The 14,094-nt window shown below is 44.3% G+C and overlaps 1 protein-coding gene across 5 annotated transcripts in view; it reads right to left on the bottom strand.

Moving 5' to 3' along the window:
* The window catches only part of LOC121002552 (nitric oxide synthase interacting protein), a 34,670-nt gene extending 24,796 nt beyond the window's left edge, over nt 1-9,874 (bottom strand). For 2 of the 5 annotated variants that reach the window (XM_040433996.1, XM_040434021.1), the window contains exon 1: nt 9,779-9,874. The gene's annotated coding sequence lies outside the window, so the exon portion shown is untranslated. The remainder of the gene's footprint in view (nt 1-9,778) is intronic. The other 3 variants (XM_040434009.1, XM_040434004.1, XM_040434013.1) reach the window with 3 other exon arrangements.
* Nucleotides 9,875-14,094: the final 4,220 nt, after the last annotated feature.

Raw genomic sequence — 14,094 nt, 5'->3', positions numbered from 1 at the left:
ATGAGCAAAACGTAAAGTGGTTTTCTGAGATTTTAATACTGATGATCTATCGGGGTCCAACACCAGGGACCCCCAGTCTTCTCGCAGCTCACCAAGCACAGCGCCGTATATTGTATAGCAACTGTGCTTGGTATGGCAGCTCGGCCCCATTCACTTGGGGCTGAGCTGCTCTTAGGCCATGTGACCGATGAATGTGTCGTCATTCGGCCTAGGAAAAGCAGAGAGAAGGCCGCTGCGCTCAACGGAGCGCCACTGCCTTCTCAAACAGCTGATCAGCCTGGGATCCCAGGTGTCGGACCCCCACTGATCAGATACGGAAGACCTATAAAAACCTTTAAAGCGACCGTCCAACCCAAGAGCAGTGCTGGGCAATCAGGAATTGTCTTAACACTGCCGATGTGTTCATCAGCAAGTCCGAGAAGTGGCACAGCCATCTTGGGATGACAGGAGAGAACCTTGGGAATTGGCAGATTTGCGGCTGAGAAGATGAAAAAAGGGCACTAGATCAGTGTTCTGTTCATTCCCTAGTGACTTTCTTTTCTATATAGTCTTGGTGACCCTTTATTACCGACACTTCAGCTGACCCCCAATCTTTACATATCTGGGAATGTGGGTGTTAAATAAGCTATGCAAAAAAAAAAAAAGTCATCATAATGTTGTATTGTAAGTCATTCATTTAATATGGTTGTGCCAAGTCCTGGACAAGAAATGTGTTCTTTTAGGCCCCATTCACACGACTGTATTTTTGGTCCACATTCATTTCAACAGGGCCACAACAAATGTAGACATCACCCCATGTGCTGTGCTGTCCACATCCACGTGTCTGTTCTACAGTCCTGCTAAAAAATAGAACATTTTGCAGACAAGAATAGGCATTGTTACAACAGGTCTGCAAAAACAAATGATGCAACACGGACGTCACACAGACATTATTCGAATATTTTGCAGATTGCAAAATACATATAGTCGTGTGGATGCAGCTTTAAAGGGGTTGTCTCACTTCAGCAAATGGCATTTATTGTGTAGAGAAAGTTAATACCAGGCACGTACTAATGTATTGTAATTTGTCCATATTGCCGCCTTTGCTGGCTGGATTCATTTTCCCCATCACATTATACACTGCTTGTGTCCATAGTTACGACAACCTTGCAATCAAGCAGTGGGGGTCGTGCTTGCACATTAGAGGAAAACGTGCCGGCCTCTCTGGTGGCCAGGACCGTGCGAGCTCGCATAAGCATGCACAGCAGTTCCCATCCCAGCCCCCTCATATCTGCTCTGTAGCGGTGGCCGTCACCCCTGGAAACGAGCAGTGAATAATGTGATGGAAAAAGGAATCACGCCAGCAAAGGAGGCAATATGGATAATCACAATACATTAGTAAGTGGGACATCTAATTTTTTTCAGCGTGAATACAGGGCTTGCAAATAGGTTAAGCCACCGAGAGGTGGGGATGACCCTTTTAGGACGGGTGCTCGGCCTGTAGGCAGGGATAGTTTTAGGGACATTACAGAGAAGATGTTCCGGACTCATCAGCACCCCTATCTACTAATCAAACCGTGAGTAAGAATGGACTATTATTTAGTCCTCTGACGCCCTGTAATTTTCACCCACATACAGTACAGACCAAAAGTTTGGACACACCTTCTTATTCAAAGAGTTTTCTTTATTTGTAGATTCACACTTAAGGCATCAAAACTATGAATTAACACATGTGGAATTATATACATAACAAACAAGTTTGAAACAACTGAAAATATGTCATATTCTAGGTTCTTCAAAGTAGTCACCTTTTGCTTTGATTACTGCTTTGCACACTCTTGGCATTCTCTTGATGAGCTTCAAGAGGTAGTCCCCTGAAATGGTCTTCCAACAGTCTTGAAGGAGTTCCCAGAGATGCTTAGCACTTGTTGGCCCTTTTGCCTTCACTTTGCGGTCCAGCTCACCCCAAACCATCTCGATTGGGTTCAGGTCCGGTGACTGTGGAGGCCAGGTCATCTGGCGCAGCACCCCATCACTCTCCTTCATGGTCAAATAGCCCTTACTTTCAAAGTTTTCCAAATTTTTCGGGTAACTGACTGACCTTCATTTCTTAAAGTAATGATGGCCACTCATTTTTTCTTTACTTAGCTGCTTTTTTCTTGCCATAATACAAATTCTAACAGTCTATTCAGTAGGACTATCAGCTGTGTATGCACCTGACTTCTCCTCAACGCCACTGATGGTCCCAACCCCATTTATAAGGGAAGAAATCCCACTTATTAAACCTGACAGGGCACACCTGTGAAGTGAAAACCATTTCAGGGGACTACCTCTTGAAGCTCATCAAGAGAATGCCAAGAGTGTACAAAGCAGTAATCAAAGCAAAAGGTGGCTACTTTGAAGAACCTAGAATATGACATATTTTCAGTTGTTTCACACTTGTTTGTTATGTATATAATTCCACATGTGTTAATTCATAGTTTTGATGCCTTCAGTGTGAATCTACAATTTTAACCACCTCAGCCCCCAGTGCTTAAACACCCTGAAAGACCAGGCCACTTTTTACACTTCTGACCTACACTACTTTCACCATTTATTGCTCGGTCATGCAACTTACCACCCAAATGAATTTTACCTCCTTTTCTTCTCACTAATAGAGCTTTCATTTGGTGGTATTTCATTGCTGCTGACATTTTTATTTTTTTTGTTATTAATCGAAATTTAACGATTTTTTTTGCAAAAAAATGACATTTTTCACTTTCAGTTGTAAAATTTTGCAAAAAAAAACGACATCCATATAGAAATTTTGCTCTAAATTTATTGTTCTACATGTCTTTGATAAAAAAAAAATGTTTGGGTAAAAAAAAAATGCTTTGGGTAAAAGTTATAGCGTTTACAAACTATGGTACAAAAATGTGAATTTCCGCTTTTTGAAGCAGCTCTGACTTTCTGAGCACCTGTCATGTTTCCTGAGGTTCTACAATGCCCAGACAGTACAAACACCCCACAAATGACCCCATTTCGGAAAGTACACACCCTAAGGTATTCGCTGATGGGCATAGTGAGTTCATAGAACTTTTTATTTTTTGTCACAAGTTAGCGGAAAATGATGATTTTTTTTTTGATTTTTTTTTCTTACAAAGTCTCATATTCCACTAACTTGTGACAAAAAATAAAAACTTCCATGAACTCACTATGCCCATCACGAAATACCTTGGGGTCTCTTCTTTCCAAAATGGGGTCACTTGTGGGGTAGTTATACTGCCCTGGCATTCTAGGGGCCCAAATGTGTGGTAAGGAGTTTGAAATCAAATTCTGTAAAAAATGACGAGTGAAATCCGAAAGGTGCTCTTTGGAATATGGGCCCCTTTGCCCACCTAGGCTGCAAAAAAGTGCCACACATCTGGTATCTCCGTATTCAGTAGAAGTTGGGGAATGTGTTTTGGGGTGTCATTTTACATATACCCATGCTGGGTGAGATAAATATCTTGGTCAAATGCCAACTTTGTATAAAAAAATGGGAAAAGTTGTCTTTTGCCAAGATATTTCTCTCACCCAGCATGGGTATATGTAAAAAGACACCCCAAAACACATTCCCCAACTTCTCCCGAGTACGGAGATACCAGATGTGTGACACTTTTTTGCAGCCTAGGTGGGCAAAGGGGCCCATATTCCAAAGAGCACCTTTCGGATTTCACTCGTCATTTTTTACAGAATTTGATTTCAAACTCCTTACCACACATTTGGGCCCCTAAAATACCAGGGCATTATACCTACCCCACAAGTGACCCCATTTTGGAAAGAATAGACCCCAAGGTATTCGCTGATGGGCATAGTGAGTTCATGGAAGTTTTTATTTTTTGTCACAAGTTAGTGGAATATGAGACTTTGTATGAAAAAAAAAAAAAATCATCATTTTCCACTAACTTGTGACAAAAAATAAAAAATTCTAGGAACTCGCCATGCCCCTCACGGAATACCTTGGGGTGTCTTCTTTCCAAAATGGGGTCACTTGTGGGGTAGTTATACTGCCCTGGCATTTTCCAGGGGCCCTAATGTGTGGTAAGTAGGTAAATGACCAGTGAAATCCGAAAGGTGCTCTTTGGAATATGGGCCCCTTTGCCCACCTAGGCTGCAAAAAAGTGTCACACATCTGGTATCTCCGTACTCGGGAGAAGTTGGGGAATGTGTTTTGGGGTGTCTTTTTACATATACCCATGCTGGGTGAGAGAAATATCTTGGCAAAAGACAACTTTTCCCATTTTTTTATACAAAGTTGGCATTTGACCAAGATATTTATCTCACCCAGCATGGGTATATGTAAAATGACACCCCAAAACACATTCCCCAACTTCTCCTGAGTACGGCGATACCAGATGTGTGACACTTTTTTGCAGCCTAGATGCGCAAAGGGGCCCAAATTCCTTTTAGGAGGGCATTTTTAGACATTTGGATACCAGACTTCTTCTCACGCTTTGGGGCCCCTAGAATGCCAGGGCAGTATAAATACCCCACATGTGACCCCATTTTGGAAAGAAGACACCCCAAGGTATTCAATGAGGGGCATGGCGAGTTCATAGAAATTTATTTTTTTTGGCACAAGTTAGCGGAAATTGATATTTTTTATTTTTTTCTCACAAAGTCTCCCGTTCCGCTAACTTGGGACAAAAATTTCAATCTTTCATGGACTCAATATGCCCCTCACGGAATACCTGGGGGTGTCTTCTTTCCGAAATGGGGTCACATGTGGGGTATTTATACTGCCCTGGCATTCTAGGGGCCCTAAAGCGTGAGAAGAAGTCTGGAATATAAATGTCTAAAAAATTTTACGCATTTGGATTCCGTGAGGGGTATGGTGAGTTCATGTGAGATTTAATTTTTTGTCACAAGTTAGTGGAATATGAGACTTTGTAAGAAAAAAAAAATAATAATTCCGCTAACTTGGGCCAAAAAAATTTCTGAATGGAGCCTTACAGGGGGGTGATCAATGACAGGGGGGTGATCAATGACAGGGGGGTGATCAATGACAGGGGGGTGATCAATGACAGGGGGGTGATCAATGACAGGGGGGTTGATCAATGACAGGGGGTTGATCAATGACAGGGGGTTGATCAATGACAGGGGGGTGATCAATGACAGGGGGGGTGATCAATGACAGGGGGGGTGATCAATGACAGGGGGGGTGATCAATGACAGGGGGGTGATCAATGACAGGGGGGTGATCAATGACAGGGGGGTGATCAATGACAGGGGGGGTGATCAATGACAGGGGGGTGATCAATGACAGGGGGGGTGATCAATGACAGGGGGGGTGATCAATGACAGGGGGGGTGATCAATGACAGGGGGGGTGATCAATGACAGGGGGGGTGATCAATGACAGGGGGGGTGATCAATGACAGGGGGGTAATCAATGACAGGGGGGGGTGATCAATGACAGGGGGGGGTGATCAATGACAGGGGGGGGTGATCAATGACAGGGGGGGGTGATCAATGACAGGGGGGGGTGATCAATGACAGGGGGGGTGATCAATGACAGGGGGGTAATCAATGACAGGGGGGTGATCAGGGAGTCTATATGGGGTGATCACCACAGTCATTGATCATGCCCCTGTAAGGCTTCATTCAGACGTCCGGATGCGTTTTGCGGATCCGATCCATCTATCAGTGGATCCGTAAAAATCATGCGGACGTCTGAATGGAGCTTTACAGGGGGGTAATCAATGACAGGGGGGTGATCAATGACAGGGGGGTGATCAGGGAGTCTATATGGGGTGATAACCACAGTCATTGATCATGCCCCTGTAAGGCTTCATTCAGACGTCCGGATGCGTTTTGCGGATCCGATCCATCTATCAGTGGATCCGTAAAAATCATGCGGACATCTGAATGGAGCTTTACAGGGGGGTGATCAGGGAGTCTATATGGGGTGATCACCACAGTCATTGATCATGCCCCTGTAAGGCTTCATTCAGACGTCCGGATGCGTTTTGCGGATCCGATCCATCTATCAGTGGATCCGTAAAAATCATGCGGACGTCTGAATGGAGCTTTACAGGGGGGTAATCAATGACAGGGGGGTGATCAATGACAGGGGGGTGATCAATGACAGGGGGGTGATCAGGGAGTCTATATGGGGTGATAACCACAGTCATTGATCATGCCCCTGTAAGGCTTCATTCAGACGTCCGGATGCGTTTTGCGGATCCGATCCATCTATCAGTGGATCCGTAAAAATCATGCGGACATCTGAATGGAGCTTTACAGGGGGTTGATCAATGACAGGGGGGTAATCAATGACAGGGGGGTAATCAGGGAGTCTATATGGGGTGATCAGGGGTGATTAGGGGTGATCAGGGGCTAATAAGGGGTTAATAAGTGACGGGGGGGGGGGTGTAGTGTAGTGTAGTGGTGCTTGGTGGGACTTTACTGAGCTACCTGTGTCCTCTGGTGGTCGATCCAAACAAATGGGACCACCAGAGGACCAGGTAGCAGGTATATTAGACGCTGTTATCAAAACAGCGTCTAATATACCTGTTAGGGGTTAAAAAAAACACATCTCCAGCCTGCCAGCGAACGATCGCCGCTGGCAGGCTGGAGATCAACTCTCTTACCTTCCGTTCCTGTGAGCGCGCGCGCCTGTGTGCGCGCGTTCACAGGAAATCTCGCGTCTCGCGAGATGACGCGTATATGCGTCCACTCGGAATGAATCAACCACCTCCAGGACGCGTCTGTGCGTACAGCGGTCCGGAGGTGGTTAATAGTCATGAAAATAAAGAAAACTCTTTGAATGAGAAGGTGTTTCCCAACCTTTGGTCTGTACTGTATGTGATTATAATATTTTGTATTGAGATTTATTTTGAGGTATTAGTCACAATTTTATTAAAACGATTATCCAATACTATAAACTCCCCCTCCCCCCAAATGAATATGCTTACCTGGCTCCCCATGCCGCTGCTTATCCCCGTGCTTGGATGAAAACATCTGGTGTCGGGGAGCGGGAGAGCAGCGGTGACGGGGACGTGCCTCCCCAGTATCACGGGTGACGCTAGGGAGGCTTGTCCCTTCCGTCACCTACCATTGGCTGCCTGCCCCCCCTCCCCCGATGTTTTCATCCAAGCACGGGGAGAAGCGGCGGTGCGGGGACCGGGGTAAGTATATTCAGTGTGAGAAGCCCGGCATATGGGGGGGGCAGTCTATGGAAACACTAAAACATGATTTTTTTTTTTGCTTCAAAAATGAAATCATTGTGTAAAACTTACATAAATAAAATAAAAAAAGTATACATATTAGGTATTGCCGCATCCGTAACAACCTGGTCTATAAAAATATCACATGATCTAACCTGTCAGATGAATGTTGTAAATAACATAAAAAAATAAAAACGGTGCCAAAACAGCTATTTCTTGTTATCTTGCCTCACAAAAAGTGTAATATAGAGCAACCAAAAATCATATGTACCCTAAACTAGTACCAACAATACTGCCACCCTATCCCGTAGTTTCTAAAATGGGGCCACTTTTTTGGAGTTTCTACTCTAGGGGTGCATCAGGGGGGCTTCAAATGGGACATGGTGTCAAAAAAACCAGTCCAGCAAAATCTGCCTTCCAAAAACCGTATGGCATTTCTTTCCTTCTGCGCCCTGCCGTGTGCCCGTACAGTGGTTTACGACCACATATGGGGTGTTTCTGTAAACTACAGAATCAGGGCCATAAATATTGAGTTTGGTTTGGTTGTTAATCCTTGCTTTGTAACTGGAAAAAAATTATTAAAATGGAAAATCTGCCAAAAAGTGAAATTTTGAAATTGTATCTCTATTTTCCATTAATTCTTGTGGAACACCTAAAGGCCCCTTTCACACGGGCGAGTATTCCGCGAGTTGAATGCATTGCACCCGCACTGAGTACCGACCCATTCATTTCTATGGGGCTGTTCACATGAGCAGTGATTTTCATGCATCACTTGTGCGTTGCGTGAAAATCGCAGCATGCTCTATATTCTGCGTTTTTCACGCAATGCAGGCCCCATAGAAGTGAATGGGGTTGCGTGAAAATCGCAAGCAAGTGCGGATGCGGTGTGATTTTCACGCATGGTTGCTAGGTGACAGTCTATTCACTGTATTATTTTCCCTTATAACATGGTTATAAGGGAAAATAATAGCATTCTGAATACAGAATGCTTAGTAGGTGATCAATTGAGAGTTAAAAAAAAAAAATAATAATAATTAGCTCACCTTCTCCTCTTGTTCGCGTAGTTGCCGATCTCTTCTTTACTTCTTAAAAGATGAACTACCGGCTAGGACCTGTGGTGACGTCAGATCACATGCTCCAATCACATGGTCCATCACCACGGTGATGGACCATGTGATTGGAGCATGTGATCTGACGTCACCAAAGGTCCTTTAGCCCACAGCTCATCATTAAAGAAGTAAAGAAGAGACCGGGAACTACGCGAACAAGAGGAGAAGGTGAGTTTATTTTTTTTATTTTTTTTAACTCTCAATTGATCACCTACTAAGCATTCTGTATTCAGAATGCTATTATTTTCCCTTATAACCATGTTATAAGGGAAAATAATAACATCTACACAACACCTAAACCAAGCCCGAACTTCTGTGAAGAAGTTCGGGTTTGGGTACCTAACATGCGTGATTTTTCTCACGCGAGTGCAAAACGCATTACAATGTTTTGCACTCGCGCTGAAAAATCGCGGGTGTTCCCGCAACGCACCCGCACATTTTCCAGCAACGCCCGTGTGAAAGAGGCCAAAGGGTTAACAAAGTTTGTAAAATCAGTTTTGAATACCTTGAGAGGTGTCGTTTATAGAATGGGGTCATTTTTGGGTGGTTTCTATTATGTAAGCCTCGCAAAGTGACTTCAGACCTGAACTGGTCCCTAAAAATTGGGTTTTTGAAAATTTCTGAAAAATATCAAGATTTGCTTCTAAACTTCTAAGCCTTGTAACATCCCCAAAAAATAAAATATCATTCCCAAAATGATCCAAACATGAAGTAGACATATGGGGAATGTAAATTAATAACTATTTTTGAAGGTATTACTATGTATTATAGAAGTAGAGAAATTGAAACTTGGAAATGTGCAATTTTTTACAAATTTTTGGTAAATTTTTATTTATTTTTTTATAAATAAAAATGATTTTTTTTTTACTTCATTTTACCAGTGTCATGAAGTACAATATGTGACAAAAAAAAAACAAATTTCAGAATGGCCTGGATAAGTCAAAGCGTTTTAAAGTTATCACCACTTAAAGTGACACTGGTCAGATTTGCACAAAAATGGCCTGGTCCATAGGGCTGAGTCCTTAAGGGGTTTTCAGGGATGTTTGTATTGGTGACCAATCCTCAGGACAGGTCATCAATGTCAGATCGGCAGGGGTCCACACCCCCTGGTCCCGGTGGTTGAAGAGAAGGTGCATGCTGAGCCAAGGCAGCCCTCTCTAAGTGATCGGCAGGTGTCCTGAGGATTGGTCATCAATACAAATAGCTCTGAAAACCCCTTTAAGGTTGTCTACATGATAAGTGCCATTTGTTGAAGGGAGACCACCCCTTTAATATCCTAATCCTGGAAAACATGTTCAGATGTGACAGCATTGCTATGGATTTAACATAACAGTATTGTGGTCCTACAGACTGCTGGAGAGCTGGTCAGAGACTACTTCATCATAGACACCACAACGGAAACCAGCTCCAAACTACAAGTCCCGGCATTCCTCCTCAAGCGTCCGAAAGAGGTCAATTACAGAAAAATGTACGCAGTTTAAAGAGATGAGAACCGACTTACCGGCCGACACTCACCGCACCGATGGCAAGAGCCTGCACTCCCTGAACCTTGTTTACCTCGGAAATGTCGCTCTCCACTGAACCACGGGAGTCGCAAGGTAATGACGTAACAGCGCTGGCAGTGGATGACACGTTACCAGGAGAGGGGCGGGGCGAACGGTATCATGTACCTATTCTGATTAGGACGTTTGGGCGGGAAATAGATGGTTTGGATCTGTGTAAACAATTCGGTGTGAGGCAGTGACGTCACTGACACACTGGAGACACAATAAACACGAATCTCGTATAACTGTACTCCCGGCTATGTGCTCTGTAATACGGGTTTAATACAGTATGGCATTTGCTGAGGTGAATATTGGTGGTTCTCAGGTGGCCGAGACCTGCTGGGAGTTATAACTGTACGCCATGCTATAGGAAATCAGCCCTTTGCTGTATGAATGCAGGACGTGTTTCCACCAGGGCAAATGTTAAAGAAAATATAGACTTGAGATGGAAATTTGGGTTACAAGACCCACCTCAATGGCTCCCCTCACCCCAGTACTGTAACAGCTCTATAGTTCCCATTATCAGTTTCCTCCCCCATAACATAAGTAGTGATGGGCATTCCCACTCTTTAGTGATCATGAGGGATGAGCGAACTTGTGTTTTCAGGTTCGGGTTATCTAAGAATTCCATTATGGATTCCGCTACCACGGACCATTATGGTCCGTGGTAGCGGAATCCTTAACAGAATTCTTGGATAAACCTGAACCTTATACGCCAAATTTGAAAATACAAGTTCACTCATCTCTGATTCTGATCATTTGGCTCAGCTCATCAAAAAGAACTGTCTCTTTCGGCTCTCAAATAGCTCTTCTTTTAGTAGAACTTAGGCGACTTTCACACTGGCGTTTTCGCTTTCCGTTTGTGAGATCCGTTCAGGGTTCTCACAATCGGTCCAAAAACGGGTCAGTTTTGCCCTAATGCGTTCTGAATGGATAAGGATCCGCTCAGAATGCATCAGTTTGTCTCCGATCAGTCTCCATTCCGCTCTGGAGGTGGACACCAAAACACTGCCTGCAGCGTTTTTCTGTCTGCCATGTGGTGAGGAGCAAGACGGATCCGTCCTGGCACACAGTGTAAGTCAATGGGGACGGATCCGTTTTCTCTGACACAATAGAAAATGTATCCACTTTTGGGGTGTATTTGGCGCAGATTTTCTCACAAAGGTGATTTCCGGCAGAATCTATGACTTTTTCCACTCCATGTACACCAGTTTAAATAAAACGGTGTGCCATGGGCAGGGAAGCTGTTGTACGCCAGCAGGGGGATTAAGACCGGCGTCTAAAACGCCAGTCTTAATAAATAAGTGCTTCAGTTTACAGGGGCTGATGTGGTTTCTTCCATCTGTTACTATTTGCCCTGTTTTGCTGAATATTCTCTCTGAAGAACTGAGGAGGAGGAGGGCTCAATAATGACGTCATAGTCCATACCTCCCAACCATCCCAGATCCAGTGGGACAGTCCTGGATTTCATTGACTGTCCCATGGTCCCGGAACGGCTAAGGTACGTCCCACTCTCAGCTATCCATGCTCCACCATTCAGCTGTCGGCGCACTGGAGCAGTAGCACAACATTCCCACATTGTGCTGCTGGACTGTATAGGAGGAACGTGCCGGCCGGGAGTAGGCCTCTTCTCCTACTACACATCAAGCTTAATATGCATCCTCCGTGCTGCTGCTGCGGAGCGCCAGCATCTGAGCTGTGATCATCGGAGGAAGTATTGTGAGTATTTACTGTTTTTTTGTTTTTTTTCCACTTCTTCTGAAGGGGGCACATATCTGGCCATAACTACTGTGAGGGGGCACATATTTGGCCATAACTACTGTGAGGGGTCACATCTGTCAGAATTACTGTGAGGGGGCACATATCTGGCCATAACTACTGTGAAGGGCACAATGTCGGCATAACGACAGTGAGGGGCATAATGTGGGCATTACTGTGACGGGGCACAGTGTGGGCATTACTACTGTGTGCTGGCACAAAGGGGGACTAATGACTATGTGGGGCCATTAATGGGACAAAGTGTGTATAATTATGTTTTGGGTGGAATTAGAGGCATGGCCTAGTATGAAAAAAATTGCTGCAGCAAGCTACGCGCACCGCACATATTGTCCCTCTTTCTGTTTTGGGAGGTATACTCCAGTTTTTGAATAATGTAATCTAATGTTTGTTGCTTAATCAGGAGACTAGTAGGGCTGTGCCGGCCCTCTGCCCTGTCTGTGCTTTCGGCTCACTCTCACTTGGGATCCAGCTCCCATCACTCAGGTAAAGGAGCCGGCTATTTGTACCAGATCAGTCATGAACGACCCGTCGCTACCCATAAGTAATGGCAGCTGGAGGGAGCTCATATGTGAATGCCTCTCCTGTTGCTGATGACAGCGGCAGAGGACTGCTCTTTGCCTGGTGGGGGTTGATAATGGTTGCCTTCTTATGCCCAGCAGATCTGCCCAGTATATGAGAGTTTTCCCTTTTATGAGAGACTCTCAGGCTATCCAGGAGGTATAGAGAGTATCACTTACAAGTGCGAAATGACACAGAATTTGTATAATAAAAAAAAAAAATCCAGAACAACAATACTGCCATAGAAGGGTCCAGAAAAACAAAGTGCCGGGCTCACCTGTATTATATACAGTACAGACCAAAAGTTTGGACACACCTTCTCATTCAAAGAGTTTTCTTTATTTTCATGACTATGAAGGCATCAAAACTATGAATTAACACATGTGGAATTATATACATAACAAACAAGTGTGAAACAACTGAAAATATGTCATATTCTAGGAGGTTCATCAAAGTAGTCACCTTTTGCTTTGATTACTGCTTTGCACACTCTTGGCATTCTCTTGATGAGCTTCAAGAGGTAGTCCCCTGAAATGGTTTTCACTTCACAGGTGTGCCCTGTCAGGTTTAATAAGTGGGATTTCTTGCCTTATAAATGGGGTTGGGACCATCAGTTGCGTTGAGGAGAGGTCAGGTGGATACACAGCTGATAGTCCTACTGAATAGACTGTTAGAATTTGTATTATGGCAAGAAAAAAGCAGCTAAGTAAAGAAAAACGAGTGGCCATCATTACTTTAAGAAATAATGGTCAGTCAGTCAGCCGAACAATTGGGAAAACTTTGAAAAGTAAGGGCTATTTGACCATGAAGGAGAGTGATGGGGTGCTGCGCCAGATGACCTGGCCTCCACAGTCACCGGACCTGAACCCAATCGAGATGGTTTGGGTGAGCTGGACCGCAGAGTGAAGGCAAAAGGGCCAACAAGTGCTAAGCATCTCTGGGAACTCCTTCAAGACTGTTGGAAGACCATTTCAGGGGACTACCTCTTGAAGCTCATCAAGAGAATGCCAAGAGTGTGCAAAGCAGTAATCAAAGCAAAAGGTGGCTACTTTGAAGAACCTATAATATGACCTATTTTCAGTTGTTTCACACTTGGTTGTTATGTATATAATTCCACATGTGTTAATTCATAGTTTTGATGCCTTCATAGTCATGAAAATAAAGAGAACTCTTTGAATGAGAAGGTGTGTCCAAACTTTTGGTCTGTACTGTATAATTACATATGGAGGCAGGGAAGAGCTTTGGATGCAGCACAGCGAAATCAACAAAACAAGGAGATGAATCCAGCTTCTGTTAAAAATACTGACCTTTATTTTGTAGCGTGGTAAAAACCCAAATAAGGGTACTTTCACACTAGCGGCATGGACCTCCGGCAGGCTGTTCCGGTGGGTGAACAGCCTGTCAGATCCGTCCTGCCGCTAATGCATGCCCCCGGATTACCGCTCTGGCCCTATTGACTATAATGGGAGCGGGGTGGAGTGCCGGCGGCAGCGCGCGCTGGGAGGCCGCCGGAATAAAAGTACAACATGTAGTACTTTTATTCCGGCGGCCTCTCGGGGTGCGCTGCCGTGCTGCCGCTGGAACTCTGCCCCGCCCCCATTATAGTCAATGGGGCCCGAGCGGTAGTGTGAAACTAGCCTAAGAGTACACAATGAAAATGTACAGCGTCTACGCGTTTCGGATCAAAAGGAAGCAATCCATGACAATGCTGTGCATATTCCAACAGGCTTATGTGTCCAATTCCAACCAATTGAATCACTTCAACAAGTCACATGTTGTAATCAAATAATAAATGTATACACCTTTTAAAACGTTATGCAAACAGTAGCATAGGAATAAAAGAACAAATCATATTGAAAAACATGAATAAGGAATCAATATTGCAAGATTAAATCGTAGCTGCAGTTAGAAGTAGCTGGGAAGTTGCGCTCCTTCT

This window comes from Bufo bufo, chromosome 1 (genome assembly GCF_905171765.1).
Source record: "Bufo bufo chromosome 1, aBufBuf1.1, whole genome shotgun sequence".
In the NCBI taxonomy this organism is placed as follows: domain Eukaryota; kingdom Metazoa; phylum Chordata; class Amphibia; order Anura; family Bufonidae; genus Bufo; species Bufo bufo.
This window is presented reverse-complemented; position numbering and strand designations above follow the sequence as displayed.